Here is a 24,098-nt window from a genome sequence, read left to right as displayed (position 1 = left end):
AGGGGACAGAGGGACAAAACAATGAAAACCCTACACATATATCTGGAAGCCTAATCAAGGAATATGTGGCCCATGGATCGCGTGTGTTTGGGGGGCTCTAAAGGAGGGAATGGAGCCTGGGAATCCAGGTAGGCAGCCCAAAGGAATGTGATGGGAAGTAAAACTGCTTTGGGTCAAGAACCAAAAACCTGAAAGCTAAGACATCCAGCAAGTTGCAAGAGGAAAACTGGTCCCCAGGGCCAATGGGTCTTGAGGTAACATGGCCACATCACCTTGATTTCTCTGAGAAGCATCCCAATTGCCAAGCAGTCAAAACCCTCACACAATCTATGTCCCAGAAGCAGAACATTATTTAAAAATGAGGGAGCTTCATGCACATGAATGTGGAAGAAGATCCAAGATGAAACAGAGGAAAGAAAGAGGCATCAGTGTAAGGTGTGGTTGGCCCAAACCCCACTTTGCTAAGAATAAGACATTATGCAGGTTCAGCTGAACACAGAAGCCAGCCCAAAGAAAACTTGCCAAACCCTGGTTGGCAGTGGCCAGCAGCTGTCAGGAGGTAAATGATGGGGAACTGACACTTTCCACATCACAGATCTCTGGTGTTTTTCGTGTGTTTATTTTTTTACAATAACCTATTACTTTTGTAATCATAGTTTAAAAACAAACAAACCAGACTAGATCAGAAAAATACCTTAGAAATAAAAACCCAGAAAAGATGTCTGGGAAGTACCTTTGTGGAAATAAAAAAAAAGATGAAAGAATTTGAGAATTGCATTATTTTCTGTCTACTTTCAACTTCATCAAAATTATCATTTAAAATAGAAACATCTATCGACATTCAAATGCGGAACCAGACTGCTTAAGAAGTACATCTAGTTTCTTCCTTCACACCACCCTTTGCTTTTCTCTTACAAAAAAGAACAGTAGTCACAAGATGGATGGATCTAGAATATGATGCTAAATGAAATAAGTCAGAGAAAGACAAATACCATCTGATCGCACTCACATGTGGAATTTAAGAAACAAGACAAATGAACAAAGAAAAAAAGGGGGACAACCAAAAAACAGACTCATTAACTTTAGAGAACTGGTGGTTACCAGAGGGGAGGGAGGTGAAGGATGGGTGGAATAGGTGATGGTGATTAAAGACTCCCCACTTACCACAATGAGCACTGAGATAATGGATAGAACTGTTAAATCCCCATATTGAACACCTAAAACCAATATAACACTACATGTTAACTATAGTGGAACTAAAATCGAAAAAACAAAGAAAAAATAAAATAAAGTGAAAATAAAAAGAATGGCGGTAGTCAGCCACCGAAGCAGGACAGACTGCTAACACTAAATTGGGACCCTCTAAAATCTGCTTGCTGAGATTATGATTGCATTTGTTTTTTCCCTATCTTGCCTGAAAACCAGCATTATACTTAAATTTGGCCCCATGCTTTTTGGGCATGGAGAACTTTGTTCCCCTATGTATTTTCATTGGCAGACACACCATGGCCCAGCCATGGCAGGGTACTTAGGCTGATCATGGAGGCTGGGCATGATGTCTTCAGCAAAAGCAGTCTTATTTGTCACATTAAAACTACAAAACAAAAACAAAAACAAAAACTACAAAACAAGGGACACCTGGGTGGGTCAGTGGTTGAGCATCTGCCTTTGGCTGAGGTCGTGATCCCAGGGTCCTAGGATGGAATCCTGCGTCAGGCTCCCTGTGGGGAGAGAGAGCCTCTCCCTCTGCCTGTTTCTCTGCCTCTCTCGGTCTCTCTTGAATAAATAAATAAAATCTTAAAAAAAAAAAAAAAAAAAAACTACAAAACAAGGGGTGCCCAGGTGGCTCAGTTGGTTAGGTGTCTGTCTGTCTTTGGCTCCAATCATGATCCCAGGGAACTGGGATGGAGCCCGGTGTCCAGCTCCCTGCTTAGCAGGGAGTCTGCTTCTCCCTATCCCTCTGCCTCTCCCCCGCCGCCTCTAATAAATAAAATCTTTAAAAAAAAATTTTTTTTTAATATAAAACTACAAAACAAGGTTTCTCCCCAACACTGTACTAGGAAAACTGTCCACACCTGACCTGATGGTGAGAGGCACATGGTCTGTGAACCTGAAGAGTGTACAGGATGAGGCATCTGTTGTCTTAGGTAACATACGGAAATAGCTTATTCCTGAGTGCTTCCCCAACACTAGCTGTTGCATGCTGGCTGCTGAGCATTTTCCTTGCAGATATAATTAAGTAGCAAAACCTTGTCCTACTTTAAAAAGGAATACACTTCAGAACCAAACAAACAAACAAACGAAAACCCGTCATGATAATTATAGTGTCTTATGGGCTCTACCTAAAATGTAGACATGCGAAGTCCTCTGTCACCAAGTACAGTAGTCCACCCCCCCACCCCCCCCAATGCAGGTTTCGCTTTCCAGTTTCAGTTACCCAGTCAGCCCTGGTCCGCAAGCAGATAATCCTCCCACTGCGTTTCGCCAGAAAACCAACAGTAGCTTAACACTACGTCACAACGCGTATGTCACTCACTTAATTTCATCACACTGGCATTTTATCATCTCATATCATCATAAGCAGGGCGAGTATAGTACAATAAGGTGTTCTCAGAGACAAAGAGCACATTCGCCACATTAATACATTATATTGTCATAAGTGTTCCATTTTATTATAAGTTGTTGTTAACCTGAAAAATAAAACTGTCGGTTAATTTACCTACAAAAATGTGTTCATTCAGGAGGAGCAGAGAACTACAATCCAGGACAAATAAGCTATGGCAAAACCACAGCCAAGTCTGGAGAACAAAGAATGCTCTTTTCTGGAAGGAAAGGGGGAAGTCAGAAGGGCTGTTATGAACAAGAAGTCCACTGGGGCACCTAGGTGGCTCACTGGTTGAGCGACTGCCTTTAGCTCAGGTCTGATCCCGAGGCCCTGGGATCGAGTCCCATATCCGGCTCCCTATGGGGAGCTGGCTTCTCCCTCTGCCTATGTCTCTGGCCCTCTTTCTGTCTCTTATGAGTAAATAAATAAAATATTAAAAACAAAAAAAAAGCAGCCCACCGGAGTAAATAGGGAGTTTTAAGTGCAGTAGTGTTTCATTGGCTGGGCTGTTGCTGGGGCAGAAGAAAAGCCTTTCCTCCTCAGCTGGAATAGTAAAGTACTATGACCTGCAAGGTGACTTGAAAGACAGGTCTTTTTCTATTGGGTCTGCAACTGATGACAAGCAGTGGGATTTGAGTGCTCCTCCTTCTGTCCTCCTGATTCTATTAAATGAAGTTTCCTCACATTAATGTTCATACTGTTAATTTCTTCTGTGCATTTATAAATTAAATTTTACCATAAGCATGTATGTATAGGAAAAACAGTACAGATAGGGTTCAGTACTATCCATGGTTTCAGGCATCCACTGGGGTTCTGTGTCCTCCACTGATAAGGGGGTCTACTGTATCATTTCTAGCACTGGGAATTGTGTATCAATTTATTCACTGGAATCCACACCTCCTGCCTTTTAAAAAAGTTTTCATTCACGTGAAAAACACTGATGGGGAAAATGCAAACATATGACAACTAAGCCGGTTCTGTCTCCCTGGGGAGTTCACCCAGCAGGGAGAGAGGCAGAGTCTCCAGCGAGAGAATACAAACACTTCCCTATCCAGCCACTAGATGGGCGTTTTCCAAAGTCTTTCGACCATGACCTGGAGTCACAACATGACCCAGCAAACACACATCAAGTAAATCCAACCAGCTTTACAAATCTGTCCTGACCATGCTCCCCATGAAACATAGACTCTCTTCTTTTCTTCTTTTTTTATTTTATTTTTTTTTAATTTTTTATTATTTATTTATGATAGTCACACAGAGAGAGAGAGAGAGAGGCAGAGACACAGGCAGAGGGAGAAGCAGGCTCCATGCACCGGGAGCCCGATGTGGGATTCGATCCCGGGTCTCCAGGATCGCGCCCTGGGCCAAAGGCATGCGCCGAACCGCTGCGCCACCCAGGGATCCCTTTTCTTCTTTTTTTAAAGATTTTATTTATTTATTCATGAGAGACACAGAGAGAGAGGGGCACAGATGCAGGCAGAGAGAGAAGCAGGCTCCATGCAGAGAGCCCGATGCAGGACTTGATCCTGGGTCTCCAGGATCAGGCCCTGGGCTGAACCCGGCGCTAAACTGCTGAGCCACCCAGGCTGCCCTTCTTTTTTTTCTTTTTAAGTCTGGTCAACCCCCACATGGATGTCATGGTCTACTACTGCTGGGTCTGTTGAGGTACCTGCTGCACGTTCTACACTGAGAACACATAAGCTGTGGAGAGGGTGGGAGAGAAGTCCCCCACAATAGGAGTGCACAAAATGCAAGAATGGCCAGGGAGGCATGGCATCTATACAGTTTCACTTGTGTCAGTCCCTCCCAGACACCTCAAATACTGACTGAGAGCCAACTCTGCTGAGCAGAGTACCAGGTATTGGGCATCCAGGGGCCAACCAAGCCCTGCCTGGTGCAACTGACAACTGAGTGACAGAGGCAAGCACAAAGTAAACATGACATGATTACATTGGGGTGAGGGGGTTTGCTATGAACTTGTATTATGAACAAATAAGCAGGGTTAACAATCAGGCTGACAAGAATCACTCTTTCAGTCATAGTGGCCAGGAATGGTCTCAGGAAGGGGACATCTAAGCAGAGACCTAAAGTGGAATGGAATCAGTGGCTACTGATAGACAGAGGGACCAGCAAGAGCAAGAACAAAGGCCCTGAGATGGGACTGTGCTGGATCAGAGCAGGAGAGGGGGATGTGGCAGCAGATGAAGTCAGGGATGGGTGGAGAGGGCAGATCACAGGCCTTGAGGGCAGCTGTGAGGAGGTAGGAGTCTACTCTAGGTACAAGGGGAAACCGCTGGAATGTTCTGGGCAGGGTGGTGACATGGTCTGATGATGGTTTTAGAAGATTCCTCTGGACACACTGATGAATAGATGTTAAGGTTAAAAGAATGAAAGGAGTAGGGATGCCTGGGTAGCTTGGTCGGTTTAGCGTCTGCCTTTGGCTCAGGTCGTGATCCCGGGGTCCTGGGTTGTAGCCTCAAATCAGCTCCCTGGTTGGCAGGGAGCCTGCTTCTCCCTCTCGCCCCTGCTTATGCTCGCTCTCACTATATGCGTCGCTATCTTATACATCTCTCTCAAAAAAAAACAAAAAAAAAAAAAATCAAACGAACAAGAATGAAAGGAGTCAATGATGACCAAGGTAACCAACAGGGCCTCGGCGAGCAAAAAATGTTTGAAATATAAAAGGTGTCCCTGGGCAGCCCGGGTGGCTCAGTGGTTTAATGCCGCCTTCAGGCCAGGGTGCGAACCTGGAGACCCGGGACGGAGTCCCACATCAGGCTCCCTGCATGAAGCCTGCTTCTCCCTCTGCTTGTTTCTCTGCGCCTGCCCCTCTCTCTCTCTCTCTCTCTCTCTCTCTCTCTCTGTCTAATAAATAAATATATAAAATCTTTTAAAAAATAAAAATAAAAATAAATAAAAGGTGTCCCTTCCTTAGGGCTGACCAGCCCTGGAGCCAGGTTTGGCAAAACCCAGCCAGGCTGGATTTTAGCTCCAACTTGCATCCCTTGGTTCAGTACTGGCAACTGGAGGTGCGAACTGGGGAGACTATGGGAGGAACAAGGGGTTTTCTGCAGAGAGAGGTTAAGTCAATGGTCCAACATCACACAGGGAATCCTGCCTCAAGTCTGTCTGACTCCAAGGCCTGAGTAACTATTTAGGCTGAGGATCAAAAGGCAGAGGCCAGCCTGAAAGGGTGCAAAGTGCAGGCAAAGGGAAGCACTCTGACAGGCAGGGGTATCCAGGGTGTGTTCCCAAGAGGCAGACATGGGTGTTCAGAACAGCAGACCAGGCTGTGATCAAGACACAAATGGCAGTCGTCAGGGCCTGATGCAGCTCCCAGGGCACGACAAGTGGACCCCTGTGCTTCAGTGTCACCATTAAGACAGCGCAATCATCCATTGTTCCACTGTACTGGGACTTATGGTCCAAGACAGGGTGGCACACATCAAACCCCTTTCCCTCTGTAACAGGTGAGACAGCAACTGCCATGCAGCCACCTGCTTCCTGAGCCAGTGGGGCACGACTTACTTGTGAAAAGAGAACCTAAACCATCCCAAGGAGCTATTTTAAAGCTCACTGCCGCTAAATACAGGGTCCATCCTCCTTTTATCTCACACAGGGCTGGTGAACTTCACATTGAGCAAAATCCAGACTGTTCGCAGTAACAAGTACCCACATGCAAAAATGAAGACATGCCCCCTCTATAACAAAGAAACAGTCCCAAAGGGAAGCGTGCTGGAGATAAGTTTAGTCGCAAAGGCTTTGAAGAGGCCTGGGCTGGTTTATGCCCTGCTAACAGTTCTCCGTTTTCTTTTTTTTTTTTTTTTATGATAGTCACAGAGAGAGAGAGAGAGAGAGAGAGGCAGAGACACAGGCGGAGGGAGAAGCAGGCTCCATGCACCGGGAGCCCGATGTGGGATTCGATCCCGGGTCTCCAGGATCGCGCCCTGGGCCAAAGGCAGGCGCCAAACCGCTGCGCCACCCAGGGATCCCAGTTCTCCGTTTTCTAAAGAAAACCCCTTCTCTAAGGGAATTGAGAGGGAAATGGATGCATCCCTTCCATTCTCTCTGCCCTATGAAATCCAACTGCCCAGCAAACCCAGCTACATCTGGCAATACCCTCAAGGCCCTTTCCTTTACTATAGATGATTTGAGGCCAAATTTCTCATGCCCATCAAATCCATGTCCTGAAAAATCAGTGTCATCAGCATGTAGTTAACCAAAAACTCCAGTCATATTAATGAACCTTACACTTCTTAGGGATGATCTCCATAAGGCTGATAGCAATGGCAGCTGCATTTAGCTTCAGACTCGATTCTGAACTGTCCCCCCTCAGACATTTCCCCCCCAATAATCCAGTAGCAGTTACTTCCCTTTTATAGTAGCTTTTGCACATCCTTTTAATTTTTTAAGTATTTATTTTTAAAGATTTTAATTGTTTTGGGGGTGGAGAGAGGAAAAAAAATCTCAGGCAGACTCCCTGATGAACACAGAGCCCCATGCTCGATCTCACAACCCTGAGATCATAACCTGACCTGAAACCAAGAGCCAGACACTTAACTGACTGAGCCACCTAGATGAGTAATTTTTTTAAAAATTCTCTGTTCCAATCAATGTTACAAGTTATTAGGAAATATGCGAGATGAGAAACAAACATTTGATGTTTTCCAAAACCCATACATACCACCACACACACTTCCTTCTTTCCAGTGCATTATGGTGAAATTGCAAGCTTACAATTTTTAAGTTACAAAAAACAAAATAGAAGAGTTGATTCCTTTGCTACCACTTTGAAAACATACAGAACTATTACAGCAAGACAAAGATATATTCTGTATCTTAACCTGCCAGGATGTTGTAGGAATCCTAATAAATGATACCAGATACCAACTGTTCCGCACTGTGTGCCAGGTGCTGTCCTACGCACTTTACAGATGTCATTGTTGTTTAGACCTGCAATAATCCTTGCAGGGTACTATTAGTGCCCCCCTTTGCAACTAAGGAGATGGATATGATTAAATGAGAATAGGGCCCTTGTCTGCCTGTTTCTGACTGAATTCTCAGGCCCTGTCAGAGCCTGGCTCATGGTAGGCTCTCAATACCCACTTGTCCGAATGAGGGAATGTAAGGTTGGGCCATTTCTTGCACAACTCTGGGGGGTACCATTCATGTTGTGTTCTGTCTATGGTCAATATGAATGGGTCCCTCTGTGCCATAGCAGCCTTAATGACTGAGGCCAAAACTAGCTGACACATCTGAGGATTCACTAAATGCCAGGAACTGTCACCTCCATTTCTCTAAGGCACCAAGAAGAAAAGTGGCAAGGCCAGGAGTCAAACCCAGAAGGGTGAATAGAGCCTAAATGTCAGTTTCTTCACCAGCAGAATGTTGTTCTTACCCAACACACCTAATCCCTCCTACATTCCATAAACAGCTAAGACAGGGGGCTAGTCTAGGGCTACCTCCCAGTGTTTTGAGGGTCCATAAGGAATGACAAAGGTATGTGGTACATGGAGGAGCATTTATTATTGTTATAATTACGTATGAATTGATTTTAAAAACATTAGAGTACATATAACCAGCACATCAAATCTGAGCTTCCTGGGATATAGAATGACTCCAAATTATTTTTTTCATTTTTTAAATAGTTGACTTACAAATATATACACACGTCCATATAAAGAACAACATTAACTCCAATAAATCAAGTGCTCGCTATATGTCAGGCACTGCAGTGTGTTAAACAGCTTCTCATGTTATGTTTTTAACCCTTACAACAACTGTTTGAGGTAGCATAGCTGTCACGCCTGTTTCACAAGTGGGGGTACCTAATGGTCAATGCCTTGCTTGAGGTCAAGCTAGGATTTAGAAGGCTGGGTGTGAATCCAGGAGGTCTGATCCCAGAATTAGCAGTCCTCACCACCACCCTTACCAATCACCACCCAATACCCTCGTTCCCAGGAGACAATGGCCTAGAAAGTTAAAACACCAACAGAACAAGTAACATTCACTGCTTACAACCCAAACCCAGTCCTATACCAAGCATTTCACACATACGCTCACTCCATACCCCCAGAGATTCTTCTCACTCATTCCACAAATGTTCCCTAAGGACCTACTATGGGCCAGACATCTGGGTATACTCCAGGACACCAAGCAGACATGATCCCTGCTTTGATGGCCCTCAGAGAAGATCGGATATGTAATTCCAAACTGGGGTAACTGCTACACAGGAAAGGATCAAGGTGACATGCGAGTGTAGCAGTGGGAAGCAATGACTGCTCCAGGTGGTCAAAATGCAAGCCTGAACATCCTCCCTGATTCTGAGAAAAGGCCCCCTCTTCCAAACAACTTCCCTGATCTCTGGCTCCCATTGCTCCCCTGTGCATCCACTGTGTTCCTCTCTCAGGAAGGGTAATGAGGATTACATGATGGGCCATGGGGAATTCTTCCCACATTTACCATCTGTTCCCCTACCAAACTGGAGAGGCTCCTCAGAGCATCCAACCACCAACCATCCAACACCCAGTAAGGACTCAACAAATACTTGCTCCATAATGAAGGAGGAGATTGGGCCTGACAGCAACAATGGTACTTCCCACTTGCCAGGAACCATTTTACAGGTTTTCACCAACTCCATTTGTGGCATTATCCCCATTTCACAAACGAAAAAACTGAAGTTCAGAGGATTAAGCTATTTATCTAAGGTCACACAGCTAAGCGACGGACAGCGCAGGGAATCAAACTCCATTTGGATCTGTCAATTCAAACTGAAAACTTGTTCCAAATTCCCAGGAAGTGGCTCTTGCGCTTATTCCCTAGTTTCCCCAAGGATTCACTGGGGGGGAAAAAATCAAGACTGGTGTCTTCAAGACCAGCACAAAACACTCTCCTAAAGGCCCACATTTTAAATAAAAGCCTTAAAATCTAGAAAACCAAATGAAGACGAAAGGACGCAAAACAAAAACAATGCTTTCAACAGCAAACAGTTCTACCCGTCCTCCCCCACTAGCTCTAGACTCCCCACTTCAGGGCAAACATTTTGAAGTCACCACTTGCAAGGGATTGAGGGAGTTATTTACTTTTCTTCGAAAATCCAGAATTTGTGATTTTTTTAAAATAAAATTTTAGATCGGCTAACCCAAATGGGCTACTTATGCTCGTTTCCAGGCGACACTAGATTCATTTGGGGTTTTTCCTACTAAGCCCCGACCGCAGCCTCCCCAAAAAGACAACATTCGGGTCGAACCCGTTACAGCGTAGCCAGAAAAGCCCCGACGCCCTGCTATTGTTGCTGCCGCCACGGACACTACGACCCGGTGCCGGGCCCCCGGCCCGCAGAGGAGGCGGAGAGCTTTGTCCGGCGACCCCGGCGAGAGCGCGCGCGCGGCCTCCACGCGGCCCGGGCCCCCACCCCACGGCCCGCGGATGCTGTAGCCGCCGCGGCCTCGCTACACTGTGGCCTTCCCCGCGCGCGCGGTGCCGGCCAGGCTTCTTGACCCTCGGGCGCCGCCGTACCCCAGCCCCGCTCTGGGCGCCGGCGGCCCCCTCCCCCCTCGGCGCCCCGGCTCCATTCAAACCGTCCTCCCAAGCCCCGCGCCGCGCTCCCCCCGCGGCCCGCGTTCCTTACCGAGAGTGGCCGGCGCCGTCGCCTTCCCGGCACCGCCCCCGCCCCTCCGCGCGGGGCCGGGGGCAGAGTGGGCGTCTCGCCTCTCCTCACGAAACAAAGAAGCCGCCGCCGCCACCACCGCCGAGTGAGGGTAAGTCTCGCGCGCGCGCCCGCCCGCCTCGGCCGCCCCCCCACGCCGCCCGCGCCCCCGCTGCGCGCGCACTCGCCAGCTCCCCTCCCCCCACACTCGGCTTCTCTCGCTTCCGCCGCCCGCCCGGCCTCGTGCGCGCGCCCGTCCGCCCTTCCGCTCCCAGTGCGCGTGCGCGTCCGCTCGGAGCCTCGGGGAGGTGGGCGGGACCAGAGAGAGCCGGCGCTCCTGCTGTACCGCCCCTGTCAGTCCGGGACGGTCTTGCTCATGCGCACTGGGGTCGTCGTCCCCACGCTGCGTCCCGACGCTGCCGGGCATGCGCAGAGCGGGCGCCACTGCGGCGGTGGTGGTGGTGGTTCCCGCTGCTGCGGCGGGATGTTGGGGGATGGGACGGAATGGTTGCGGGGTCTGCGGGGAAGGGTTGGCCTGCGGGGATTGAGACTCAGAAGTGAAGACCCCAGGCCGTGCGTAAGGGCGGGAGGCGGGCAGGCTGGACTGGGGCTGAGGCTAGCCGGCCCCTGGGCCAAGGGCGGGTCTGGGAGCTTTTATTTATTTGTGGCCGGGGGATGGCAGGGTCTCTTGGGCAAGACGTGGTGGGCTTCAGTCGTGGCCGCCTTTTCTTTCTTTTTTTTTTTTTTTTTATGATAGTCACACAGAGAGAAAGAGAGAGGCAGAGACACAGGCAGAGGGAGAAGCAGGCTCCATGCACCGGGAGCCCGATGTGGGATTCGATCCCTGGTCTCCAGGATCGCGCCCCGGGCCAAAGGCAGGCGCCAAACCGCTGCGCCACCCAGGGATCCCGTGGCCGCCTTTTCTTCAGAACTTCTCCAGCACTATTAGTCTGGCTATTTTTTGATCTGCTGCTGAGTCCCAGACGCAAGTGCTATGGCACCACGTAGACGAAGCAACCATGTCAACCATTGAGCTCTCCCCAGAAGGCAACCAAGAGGCAAGAGAAATAAGTAACATAGATTGTGTTGAGGTGGAAATGTGGACATTTTAAATGAGGCAGCCAGAGAAGGCGTCACTGGGAAGATGTTTGGGACAAAACATGAAAGTAGTGAGGGACAGAGCTTTTGATCGGGGTATGAAGGCCCTGAGCCTTTAGGCTGCATCTCTGGTTTGAAAGTACCTCCAGTGCCACATCCTTTAGTCCTGCAAGTGGACAAGCGCTCCCCTAAGTCACAGTCACAGCCTGTGACTGTCCCTATTCCTGCTTCTCGGACCTGTTCTTCCTCATTTTCAGGTCTCAGCTGACAAACCACCTCATATCTCTCATCCTTTGGATCGCTGCTTCCTTTTCCTTCACATTTCTTGGGTGCCCTGTTCATTGTCTGTCTTCTTCCTCTCAATTTAATGGCAAAGTTGTTTTTTAGTCGCGGTGCACCGGGGTGGCTCAGTGGTTGAGCGACTGCCTTTGGCTCAGGTTGTGATCCCCCCCGGGGTCTGGGATGGAGTCCCACATCGGACTTCCCGCAAGGAGCCTGCTTTTCCCTCTGCTTATGTCTCTGCCTCTCTATATATCTCTCATGAATAAGTAAGAATCTTGTTAAAAATATAATAATAATATAATAATAAATACAACTTAGGGGCACCTGGGTGGCTCAGTGGTTGGCTGTCTTGGCTCAGGTCATGATTTCTGGGTCCTGGGATCGAGTCCTGCAACAGGCTTCTCCCTCTGCCTGTATCTCTGCCTCTGTGTCTCTCATGAATAAATAATAAAATCTTAAAAAAAAAAATCCTGTGGGGATTTTAGAAAAATAAAATGTTTTAGTTGCTAGTGAATACCCAGCATCTACATCTATATAAAGGATGCATCATTGTAGTGCTCTCCTTCACCACATCATGATACTTTCATTTTTTTATTGAAAGAAAAATAGATTGGCTGCCGATTTTGTGTGTATCATAGCTGCATCAACTCGTTGCTTCTTTCTGAGCCACTTGCAGTATAGGGTAGACAGATCTCATGTTGGAGGCAGAAAAGACCTGGATTTAAAACTTGACTCCATTGTCAGCTGGGTGATGCCAGGAAAATTTACTGTACTCGTCTGCACTTTCCTTTTCTTCACCTGTGCACTGGAAACAATAATGACACTCACCTCCACAGATTGGTTATGAGGAATCTGTGAAAGCAGGCCACCCGGAAGTTCTCTGAACCTTAGCCCATAATATTGAGTAACACACAATGGGTAAGTGGAATCTAAACCTCAATAGCTCTCCCTCAAGTGGTATTTCTTTCTTTTTTTTAATGCAGAGTAATGCTTTATTTTTAAAGATTTTATTTAAAAAAAAAGATTTTATTTTATTTATTCATGAGAGATGAGAGACACAGGCAGAGGGAGAAGCAGGCTCCATGCAGGGAGCCCAACATGGGACTTGATCCCCGGACTCCAGCATCATGCCCTGGGCCGAAGGCAGGTGCTAAACTGCTGAGCCACCCAGGGATCCCCGCTCAGGTGGTATTTCTAAAGCATCCTCAACATGCTAAACACTGAGCTGGTGCCTGGCCTCCATTGGTGCACTGAACAGTGTTCCTGCTCATAGTTTGGACAGTGCATGAGCTCAGTTTACTGTCTCACATGTTGATTAGCTAATGCATGATAGGAAAACGTAAGTGCAATGGAAGAAAAGCCCAGGATGCAATGAGATCATAACATAGGGCACTCCTGGCGTTGAAGAATCCCCTAGATCTTTCAGAGGAAGAGACACGTATGCCAAGTCCCAAAGGATGAGCAAGAGCAGGGAGGAGAAGGGCCCTAGGTAGAGGAAACATGATGTGCCAAGACCCTGAAGAAAAGAAGGTGGGAATAGAAAGGCCCATTTGCCTAGGTGGGGGGTGGGGGGTGGGATGTCAGCAATAGCTACATAGGACAAGGAAGGCCATGTGGGCTGTGGTGACAATCTAGATTTTCCTGAAGCGAGGTGGAAGCAACTGAAAGCCTTTAATCAGGAGAATCCCATAGCTGCTCATGCTGCAGGATGGAGACTGGGCAGAGGAGAAGGACAGGAAATGATGAGTCCATTTAGGCCATTACCATGGCCCAGGGTGGCAAGGTTGGTGGCCTGCGCTAGAGTGGAGGAAGTTGAAGGTAGAGTGGATAGAAATTGAAGGAACAGACCTGAGAGCTGAGCGTGTGAACAGCTTTCTCTGCAGGTGAGACAATGGGAACATGGGAATGGTGGCAAGGGAGGAGCAAGAGTCCTGCTTTAAGGACAAGGTGTCTATCGGGAACAGTTTTATAGACCAGTGCTTCATGGCTGTATGTGGGAATCCCAGTTTCAGTAAAACTGATGCCTTTAGCTCTTAGGTCTATGATACATTTTAAGTTAACTTTTTCATATGGTATAAGGTAAGGTTGAAGTTCATTGTTTTCCATAGGGATACTTAGCTATTCAGCACCAGTACTGAAGTATCTGCTCCCACACTGAATTACCTTGGCACTTTTGTCAAAAATAAATTTACTGCTTAAGTGTGAGTTTGATTCTCAACTCCATATTCTGTTATTGGTTGATAGATCTACCCTTTGCTAAGACAAACTGTCTTGATAACTGTGGCTTTATAATAAGTCTTGAAATCAGATCTTTCTCCTATGTTCTTTATTTATGTATTTATTTTTAAAGATTTTATTTATTTATTCATGAGAGACACACACACAGAGAGAGAGAGAGAGAGGCAGAGACACAGGGAGAGAGAGAAGCAGGCTCTATGCAGGGAGCCTGATGTGGGACTTGATCCCCAGGACTCCAGGATCACACCCTAGCCAAAAGCAGATGCTCAACTGCTGAGCCACCCAGGCATCCCTGTGTTCTTTTTTTAAACTTGTTTTGGGGCACCTGGGTGGCTCAGTGGTTGAGCATCTGCCTTTGGCTCAGGCCTCGATCCCAGCACCCTGGGATGGAGTCCAGCATCAGGCTCACCGCAGGAAACCTGCTTCTCCCTCTCCCTATGTCTCCGCCTCTCTCTGTGTCTCTCACAAATAAATAAATAAAATTGTTAAAAAAAAAACTTGTGGCTATTCTAAATCTTTTGCATTTCGGGGATCCCTGGGTGGCGCAGCGGTTTGGCGCCTGCCTTTGGCCCAGGGCACGATCCTGGAGACCCGGGATCGAATCCCACGTCGGGCTCCTGGTGCATCGAGCCTGCTTCTGTCTCTGCCTCTCTCTCTCTCTCTGTGACTATCATAAATAAATTTAAAAAAAAAAATCTTTAAAAAAAAATCTTTTGCATTTCTGTGTAAATTTTATTTATTTTTTTATAAAGTTTTTCATGTTAGAAATGCAGTTTCCTTTTTTTTTTTTTTTTTAAGATTTTATTTATTTATTCATGAGAGACACAGAGAGAGAGAGAGGCAGGGACACAGTCAGAGGGAGAAGCAGGCTCCATGCAGGGAGCCCGATGTGGGACTCATCCCGGGACTCCAGGATCACGCTCTGTGCCAAAGGCAGGCGCTAAACCGCTGAGCCATCCAGGGATCCCCTCTGTGTAAATTTTAGAATCAACTTATCAATTTCTACCAAAAAACTGCTGGGATTTTGATTGGGATTACATTGAATCTGTAGACCAATTTGGGGAGACTTGTTATCTTAACAATATTAAATGTTCTAATCCATAAACATGGCGTATCTGTCTATTTAGGTCTTCTCTAATTTCTATTAAATTTACTCTTTTCAGGCCTTTCCTACTCAACTGAAATGACTCATTTCAAGGTCACAGGCACCTGCCTGTTGCTGAATGCAGGCGTCAGTTCTTTTCATTTTCCTTGACCTGTTGGCAACAGTTTACATGTTACCTCCTTAGAATATTCTATTCACTTGGCTTCCAGTGAACCACACACTCTGGGGTTTCTTCCCATCCCATCATCTACTCCTTCATAGGCTCCTTTATAGCTGCCTCTTCTTCACACCGATCTCTTAATAATGAACTACCTCAGGACTTGGTCCCTATCTACATTCATTGCCTTAGCTTCCAGTCTTGCTGACCTTAAAAACCCATCTACATTCTAAGATACCTAACCCAAAGAAGTAGAAAACAGGTACATGAACAAACCCCTATAAACGTTTATGGCTGCTTCACTATTAACAGAAGCTAAACGTTGGAAGCAGTCCAAATATCCATCCATTAACAGATGAAAGGATAAACTGTGATGTACACATTCAAGGGACTATTCAGCCACAAAAAAGAATGAAGCCCTAAGATGTACTACGATGTGGATGGGCCTTGAAACCATACTAAGCAAAAGAAGTCAGACACATAAGGCCACATATTGTGAGTCTGTTTCAAATGCCCAGAATAGGCAAATACATAGACAGAAAGCAGATGGCCCAGGGGCTGGGGCAGGGGAGAGGGAGTAATTGCTTAATTGGTTCAGGGTTTTATTTGGAGATGATAAAAATATTTTGAAACTAGATATAGTTCTTACACAACATCAGGAATGTATTATGTACCACAAAGTATTCATTTTTAAATGTTTCAATTTTGTTATATGAATATCACCTTAAGTTTTTTTTTTTAAGATTTATTTATTTATTTATTTATTCACGAGAGACAGAGAGAGAGAGAGGCAGAGACACAGGCAGAGGGAGAAGCAGGCTCCATGCAGGGAGCCCAACGTGGGACTCGATTCCAGGTCTCCAGAACCACGCCCTGGGTGGAAGGAGGCGCTAAACCACTGAGCCACCCGGGCTGCCCTCACCTTAAGTTTTTAAAAAATTATCACACTAATGGTTTCCAAATGTTTACTTATTGCCTAGACCTTTCCCTTGAGCTCTAGAAAACTGCCTCCCAGACACCATCATTGAATATTTAATAGGAGTTAAATTTTCATATCCATCACATCCCTCTTTTGCTCAAAGTGGCTCCCATCTTGCTAAGAATAAAAGACAAAGACTCAAGAGAATGAGAAGACTAGCCACAGAGTAGAATAAAATATTTGAAAAGACACATCCAGTAGAAGATTGCTTATCCAAGGGCACCTGGCTGGCTCAGTCAGTAGAGCATGCCTTGATCCCATGGTTGTAAGTTTGAGGTTGAGCTGCACATTTGGTCTTAAAGTCTCAAGACTCCTACAATAAAATTAACAGCCCAACTAAAAAATGGACAAAGCTGAACAGACAACCTCACAAAAGATCTACAGATGGCAAATAAGCATATGAAAAGATGTTCAACTGCCATTAGGGAATTGCAATCAAAGCACCAATGACATACTAGCATACACCTATTAGAGTAAGGTAAATCCAACTTGAAAAACACCAAATGTTGGCAAGGATATGGAGCAAGAAGAACTTTCATTCTTTGCTGGAATGAATGGAAAATAGTACAGCCACTTTGGAAGATAAGTGTGGCAGTTTCTTGTAAAACTGAACACTTTTCAATATGACCCAGCGTTTGTACACCTTGCGATAATCACTCAAAGGAGCTGAAAACTTATATCCACATGAAAACCTGCATGGGAATGTTTATAACACATTATTTATAGTTGTCAAAACTTGGGAGCAAGCAAGAAGTCCTTCAGGTGAATAGGTAAACTGTGGTCCATCCACACAATGGAGTAATAACGTTAAAAAGAGATGAGCTCAGTCTATGAAAGGACGTGGAGGAACCTGAAATGCATATTACTGAAGTGAAAGCAGCCAGTTTGAAAAGCCCACATACTGTATGATTCCAACTCTGTGGTATTCTGGAAAAAGAAAAACTGGAATCAGTAGAAAGGTCATTAGATCCCCGGGATTAGAGAGGAAGAAGGGATGAATAGGCAGAGCACAGAGGATTTTTATGGAGTGAAACTGCTTTGTATGATCCTATAGTGGTGGATACATATATTTATACATTGCCCAAACCCATGGAACATACAGCACCAAGAGTGGCCCCTAATGTAACTGTGGAGCTTGGGTGATAATGGTGTGCCCATTAGGTTCATCAGTGGATCAGTGCACCGTGTCACATGCACCACTCTGGTGAGGGTGCTGGTAATGGGGGAGGCTATGCATGTGTGAGGGCAGAGGATGATAAGGGAACACTCTGTGCTCAATTTTGCTGGGAACATAAAACTGCTCTAAAAAGCAAAGTTTATTTTTAAAATGTAAACCAAAAAAAGCCAAAGCCAGTCGTCACGGGGGCTACCAGCCCTTCGCTCCCTCCCCCACCTCTCATTCCACTCCACCATGGGCCTCCTTATTCACTATACTTCAAGTCTGGCACATTCATGCCCTGAAGCTTTGCCTGTATGCCCTTGACACCTGCCTGGCCCCCTCTCCCAGTGGCCCCTGTGATAATGCAGTTGCCCGCTCGTTCATTCCCGGTGTTTATTTTTCTCCATAGTCCTGATACTCTATGCTAGGACCTGAGTTTTGCGTCTGTCTCCATCGCCCATATAGCCCCTGGGTTTCAAGATGCTTCCTGAGGCCTCAGTATTACACCCCCACCTCAGGTGCCAATAGGGAGAATGACCTTGGCCTAAAGTCACATTGTTAGGCTCCACTCTTCAGCTCATGTTTCCTTGGCCAAGTCACCTTCCTGATCAGCCTCTTCTCCCTTCCCAGGTGGGAAGGATGGTGTGAGGTGTGTGGGGAAGGGTGTGCTATGAATGCAAAGAGATGTATAAGAGACCAGGTGTTTGCAGCATCACTCCCTGTGTGGCAAAAATAAAACTCCCAGTTGGCGTTAGTTACCTCAGAGGCCGAATGTTCATGTCTACGTCTTTGCAAATCTGTCCCCTATTATTAGGTGGAAGTTTCCTACATTTTTCATATGCCTTGGAGAGTATGTTTGGGTTTTCCAGAGATATGGACTGTGTATATATAATATACATATAAATTTATACATGTATATATTTATATAGATTTTTATATATGTACATCTATATTTGTTCTCTTTTGTTGTATACACATATAGGCATACCTCTTTTTATTGCACTTTGCAGATATTACATTTTTATATGTTTTTAAATTTGTTTAAGATTTTATTTATTTGAGTGAGAGAGCGAGCACAAGCTGGAGAGAGGGACAGAGGGAAAGGAAGAAGCAAACTCCCCACTGAGTAGGGAGCCCAAGGCGGGGCTCATGAGATCAGGACCTGAGCCAAAGGCAGACACTTAACTCACTAAGCCACCCAGGCGTCCCTGCATTTTTATAAATTAAAGGTTTGTGGTTGTGATGCCTGGGTGGCTCAGTGGTTGAGCATCTGCCTTTGGCTCGGGTCATGATTCCGGGGTCCTGGGATCGAGTGCCACATCAGGCTCCCCATGGAGAGCCTGATTCTCCCTCTGCCTAGCCTGTCTCTGTGTGTCTGTCATGAATAAATAAATGAAATAAATTTTAAAAAAGGTTTGTGGCAACCCTGCCCTGAGCAAGTCTATCAGTATCATTTTTCCAGTACCATTTGCTCACTTTCTGTCTCTAGGTCATATTTCAGTAATTCTCACAATATTTCAAACTTTTTCATTATTTTTATATTTGTTCTGTGATCAGTGATTATGGCTCACTGAAAGCTCAGATGATGATTAGCATTTTTTAGGAATAAAGTATTCATTAAGGTATGTAGGGGGGTTTTATTTTTTTTTTATTTTTTTTTTATTTATTTATGATAGAGAGAGAGAGAGAGAGAGAGAGGCAGAGACATAGGCAGAGGGAGAAGCAGGCTCCATGCACCGGGAGCCCGATGTGGGATTCGATCCTGCGTCTCCAGGATCGCGCCCTGGGCCAAAGGCAGGCGCCAAACCGCTGCGCCACCCAGGGATCCCTGTAGGGGGGTTTTAGAAATAATACTATTACACACTTAATAGACTATAATATAGACTATACTATAGTATAAGTACTTATAGTATAACTATAGTATATAATACTCTTATGTGTACTAGGAAACAAAAAAATCTATTTGATTCTTTTTACTGTGATATACACACTATCTTAGTGGTCTGGAACTGAACCCACAACATCTCTTAAGATATCCTTCTGTGTGTGTTTGTGTGTGTGTGTGTGTGTGTGTGTGTGTATAAGAGAAGGGGGAAGAATTATTTTGAGGAATTGGCTCACATAATTGTAGGGGCTAGCAAGTCAAAATCTAATCTGTTATGTATGCATCACATTATCCATTTATCTGTTGATGGACATTTGGTTTGCTTTCACATTTTACCTTTTGTAAGTACTGCTATTATAAACGGGGGTGGGGCGCCTGGGTGGCTTTATCCGCTAAGCCTCTGCCTTCAGCTCAGGTCATGATCTCAGGGTCCTGGGATTGAGTTCCTCATCAGGCTCCCTGCTTAGTGGGGAGTCTGCTTCTCCCTCTCCCTCTACCTGAATGCTCTCTCTCTCTCTCTTTCTCAGTCAAGTAAATAAATAAAATCTTTAAAAAGCAACAACAACAACAAAAACCCCCTGGGTGTGCAAATATTGTTTGAGTCCCCAGTGATAAACTTTAGCAAAACAAATGATAATATACATGTATACAGCTAGCTATACATATGTATGTCCTATGTATATGTATGTGCATATACATGCAATGTGTATATGGCCAACAAGTTGGAAATTCAGGGAGGAGTAGATATTGCAGTCAGAATCTACAAGGTGGGCAGCCCCAGTGGCTCAGCAGTTTAGCGCTGCATTCAGCCCAGGGTGTGATCCTGGAGACCCAGGATCGAGTCCCACATCGGGCACCCTGAATGGAGCCTGCTTCTCCCTCTGCGTGTGTCTCTGTCTCTCTCTCTCTGTCTCTCATGAATAAATAAATAAAATCTTTTTAAAAAAAAAAAAAGAATTCTACAAGGCAACAGGCTAGAAACTTGAGGGTTTCTATGCAACAGTCTTGAAGAAAACTTTTTTTAAAAGATCTATTTATTTATTTTAGAGAGCGCACAAGCTGGGAGGGGCAGAGAGGGAGAGAGAATCTATTTTTTTAATATTTTATTTATTCACAAAAGACAGAGAGAGAGAGAGAGGCAAAGACATAGGCAGAGGGAGAAGCAGGCTCCATGCAGGAAGCCCGATGTGGGACTCGATTCCAAGACTCCAAGATCATGTCCTGAGCCAAAGGCACATGCTCAACCGCAGAGCCACCCAGGCATTCCAGGGAGAGAGAATCTAAAGCAGACTCTCTGCTGAGCACAGAGCCCAACTCAGGGCTTGATATCACAACCCTGAGATTAGGACCTGAGCCAAAACAAAAAATTGGATACTTAACTGAGCTATCTAGGCACTCCAAGAATGTCTTCTTTTCTTGGAAACCTCAATCTTTGCTCTTTAGACCTTCAACTATTGTATTGAGAGCCATCCACATTGTGTAGAATCATCCACTTCACTCAAGCCTGATGTAATGTTGATTGCTTCTAAAATGATACCTCCACAGGGACACCTGTGTGGCTCAGTAGTTGAGCTTCTGCCTTCGGCTCAGGGCATGATCCCAGGGATTAGGTCCCGTATTGGGCTTCACACAGGGAGCTTGCTTCTCCCTCTGCCTATGTCTCTGCCTCTATCTTAAAAAATAAAAATAAAAAAATAAAATGATACCTCCACAGCAACATCTAAGCTGGTATTCACCAAACAATGAGGTGCCATGGCCAAGCCAAGTTTAAACATAAAATTAACCATTGCAAAGTAAAATGGACATTCTTCTTTTTTTTTTTTAATTTTTATTTATTTATGATAGTCACAGAGAGAGAGAGAGGCAGAGGCACAGGCAGAGGGAGAAGCAGGCTCCATGCACCGGGAGCCCGACGTGGGACTCGATCCCGGGTCTCCAGGATCGCGCCCTGGGCCAAAGGCAGGCGCCAAACCGCTGCGCCACCCAGGGATCCCGGACATTCTTCTTTTGACTCAACATCAAGGACTTGAATTACAAAGGTTACCAAGTCCAGTATATGAAAATGTAAAATGCATCTTCTTCAGTTGCCACTGTAAAGTGAATAACTTTTCAGTAATCTCTTCAGACTTTCTTTGGAACATCAAATTGCTTATTTATTAACCAAATATGTATTTGTTCCTCACGCTTGGCCTACTGTCCTGAAAAATAAGCCTCACAAGAAAGTAATTTCCCCAGATCAAGCAGTGAGGTATACAAACCCAGGGCAATAGATTTTTTTTAGCAGGCAGCTCTGGTTTTAACTTAGCAGATAAGAGCATGGCATGTTATGCTTGCACTAAACTATGCCACTTCCAGTGGATACCTAACTACCCACATTTGTTGTAATTATATTGGCACTTTATTCTAGCTATAGTATGTTTTATTTTAGATTGGCTTTATTAAACTTTTTTTGAGTTGTTGTGCTTTGGGCTTCCATCAAAAGTAATCCATTCTATGGGCAGCCCCGGTGGCTCAGGGGTTTAGCACTGCCTTCAACCTGGAGGCAGGATCCTCCTGGAGACGCAGGATCAACTCCCACGTCGGGCTCCCTGCATGGAGTCTGCTTCTCCCTCTGCCTGTGTCTCTGCCTCTCTCTCTCTGTGTCTCTCATGAATAAATAAATAAAATCTTAAAAAAAGGGAATCCATTCTATATTCGTATACATGATATATGTATTAGTGTATATATATATATGTATATATGGTTTTATATGTATATATATATACATATATAACATAAAATATAGGTTTGAAATATTTAGACATTTCACCACAGAGGATATTCAGATGGCAAATAAAAACATGAAAAGATATTAGCCATTAAGGAAATGTAAATTAAAACCACAATGAGAAATCACTACCACCTATCATAATGGCTAAAATGAGAATTAATAACACTAAATGCTACTGAGGATGTTGTGAAAACTAGAATACATTGGAAAACATGTGGACCTTATTGTGGGTGGGGATATAAAATGGTACAGCCGTCTGGAAAACAATTTGGCAGTTTCAGAAGAAACTAAACAGATACCTATCACATGATCCAGTAATTGCACTCCTGGCATTTATCCTAAAGAAATGAAAACATGTTCACACAGAAACCTGTGCATGAATGTCCAAAGTCACTTTATATGTAATACACAAAAACTGGAATCAGCCCAAGTGTCCTTCACACAGCTGAATGATTAAACAGATCATGGTCCATCCATACTATAGAATACTACTCAGCAATAGAAGGAAGTGAACTATTGATTCATGTAACAACCCAAATGAATGAATCTCCAGGGAGTCATGCTGAGTACCTATAAAAAAAAAAAAGCCAATTTCAAAAGGTTACAAAATGTCTGATTCCACTTATATAACATTTTTGAAATGGTAACATTTTTTCCAGATGGAGACAGAATAGCAGTTGGAGGAGGGAGGGGGTTGCTTATGAAAGGGCAGCACTAGGGAAAGTAGTGGTGTTGGAACTGTTTGTAATCTTGACTGAGGTGGTGGATATGGAAACACACAGGCATAAAATTGTATGGAACTTGGGGCAACCCAATGGCTCAGTTCGTTAAGCATCTGCTGTCAGCTCCAGTCATGATCTGAGTCCCAGGACTGAGCCTCAAGTTGGGCTTCCTGCTCCATGGGGAGTCTGCTTCTCCCTATGCGCCTTACCCACTCATGCGCTCTGTCTCTCTCTCTCTCTCTTTCAAATAAATAAATAAAATATTTTTAAAAAATTGTGTGGAACTTAATATACACAAACAAATGGGTACAAGTAACCTGAGAAAATTTGAATAAGATGAATGAATTCTATCAATGTCAATATCCTGGCTGGTATATCTTAATAAAGCTGTGGGGGGAAAAAACATAGCAGGAAAAAAATTTATCTATAAATCTTGGTTGTGATATTATGCCATTATTTTGTTAAAGACTACCACTGGGGACTCAAACAGATATTTGCACACCCATGTTCATAGCAGCATTACTTAAAACAGAGAAGATGTGGAAACAACCCAAGTGTCCTTCAACAGATGAATAGATAATGTGATGAATGCACACAATAAAATATTATTCAGCCTATAAGAAGGAAGGAAGTTCTGACACCTGCTACAATGCAGATGAACCCTGAGGACATTAAGCTGACTGTAATAAACCAGACGTAAAAGGACAAGTATTGTAGGATTCCACTTAGATGGGGTACCAAGAATTAGCAAGTTAATAGATTCATAAAGTAGACGGCAGTTACCAGGAACTGGGGGAGGGGGAGAGGAAGTTGGTGTTTAATGGGGACAGAGTTTCAGCTTGGAAAGATGAAGAAGTTGCAGAGAGGAGTGCCTGGGTGAGTCTGATGGTTACGTGTCCACATTTGACTCGGGTCCTGATCTCTAGGTCCTGGGATCAAGCCACACATCAGGCTCTCGGCTCAGTGGGGAGCCTGCTTCTCCCTCTCCCTCTGTGCTCTCTTTTTCTTTTTTTTTTTTTTTTTTAATTAACTTTTATTGGTGTTCAATTTACCAACATACAGAAAAACACCCAGTGCTCATCCCGTCAAGTGTCCACCTCAGTGCCCGTCACCCATTCCCCTCCAACACCCGCCCTCCTCCCCTTCCACCACCCCTAGTTCGTTTCCCCGAGTTAGGAGTCTTTATGTTCTGTCTCCCTTCCTGATATTTCCCAACATTTCTTTTCCCTTCCTTTATATTCCCTTTCACTATTATTCATATTCCCCAAATGAATGAGAACATACACTGTTTGTCCTTCTCCGATTGACTTATTTCACTCAGCATAATACCCTCCAGTTCCATCCACGTTGAAGCAAATGGTGGGTATTTGTCGTTTCTAATTGCTGAGTAATATTCCATTGTATACATAAACCACATCTTCTTTATCCATTCATCTTTCGATGGACACCG

At 45.0% G+C, this 24,098-nt stretch overlaps 1 protein-coding gene across 6 annotated transcripts in view; it reads right to left on the bottom strand.

The window, feature by feature from the left end:
• SMARCA4 (SWI/SNF related, matrix associated, actin dependent regulator of chromatin, subfamily a, member 4) overlaps positions 1-10,371 on the bottom strand; it is a 93,929-nt gene extending 83,558 nt beyond the window's left edge. For all 6 annotated transcript variants that reach the window (XM_041762097.1, XM_041762098.1, XM_041762099.1 and 3 more), the window contains exon 1: positions 10,236-10,371. The gene's annotated coding sequence lies outside the window, so the exon portion shown is untranslated. The remainder of the gene's footprint in view (positions 1-10,235) is intronic.
• Positions 10,372-24,098: the final 13,727 nt, after the last annotated feature.

This window comes from Vulpes lagopus, chromosome 7 (genome assembly GCF_018345385.1).
Source record: "Vulpes lagopus strain Blue_001 chromosome 7, ASM1834538v1, whole genome shotgun sequence".
NCBI classification, from domain to species: Eukaryota; Metazoa; Chordata; class Mammalia; order Carnivora; family Canidae; genus Vulpes; species Vulpes lagopus.
Note: the sequence above shows the minus strand (reverse complement) of the source record. Positions and strands in the feature narration are given on the sequence as shown.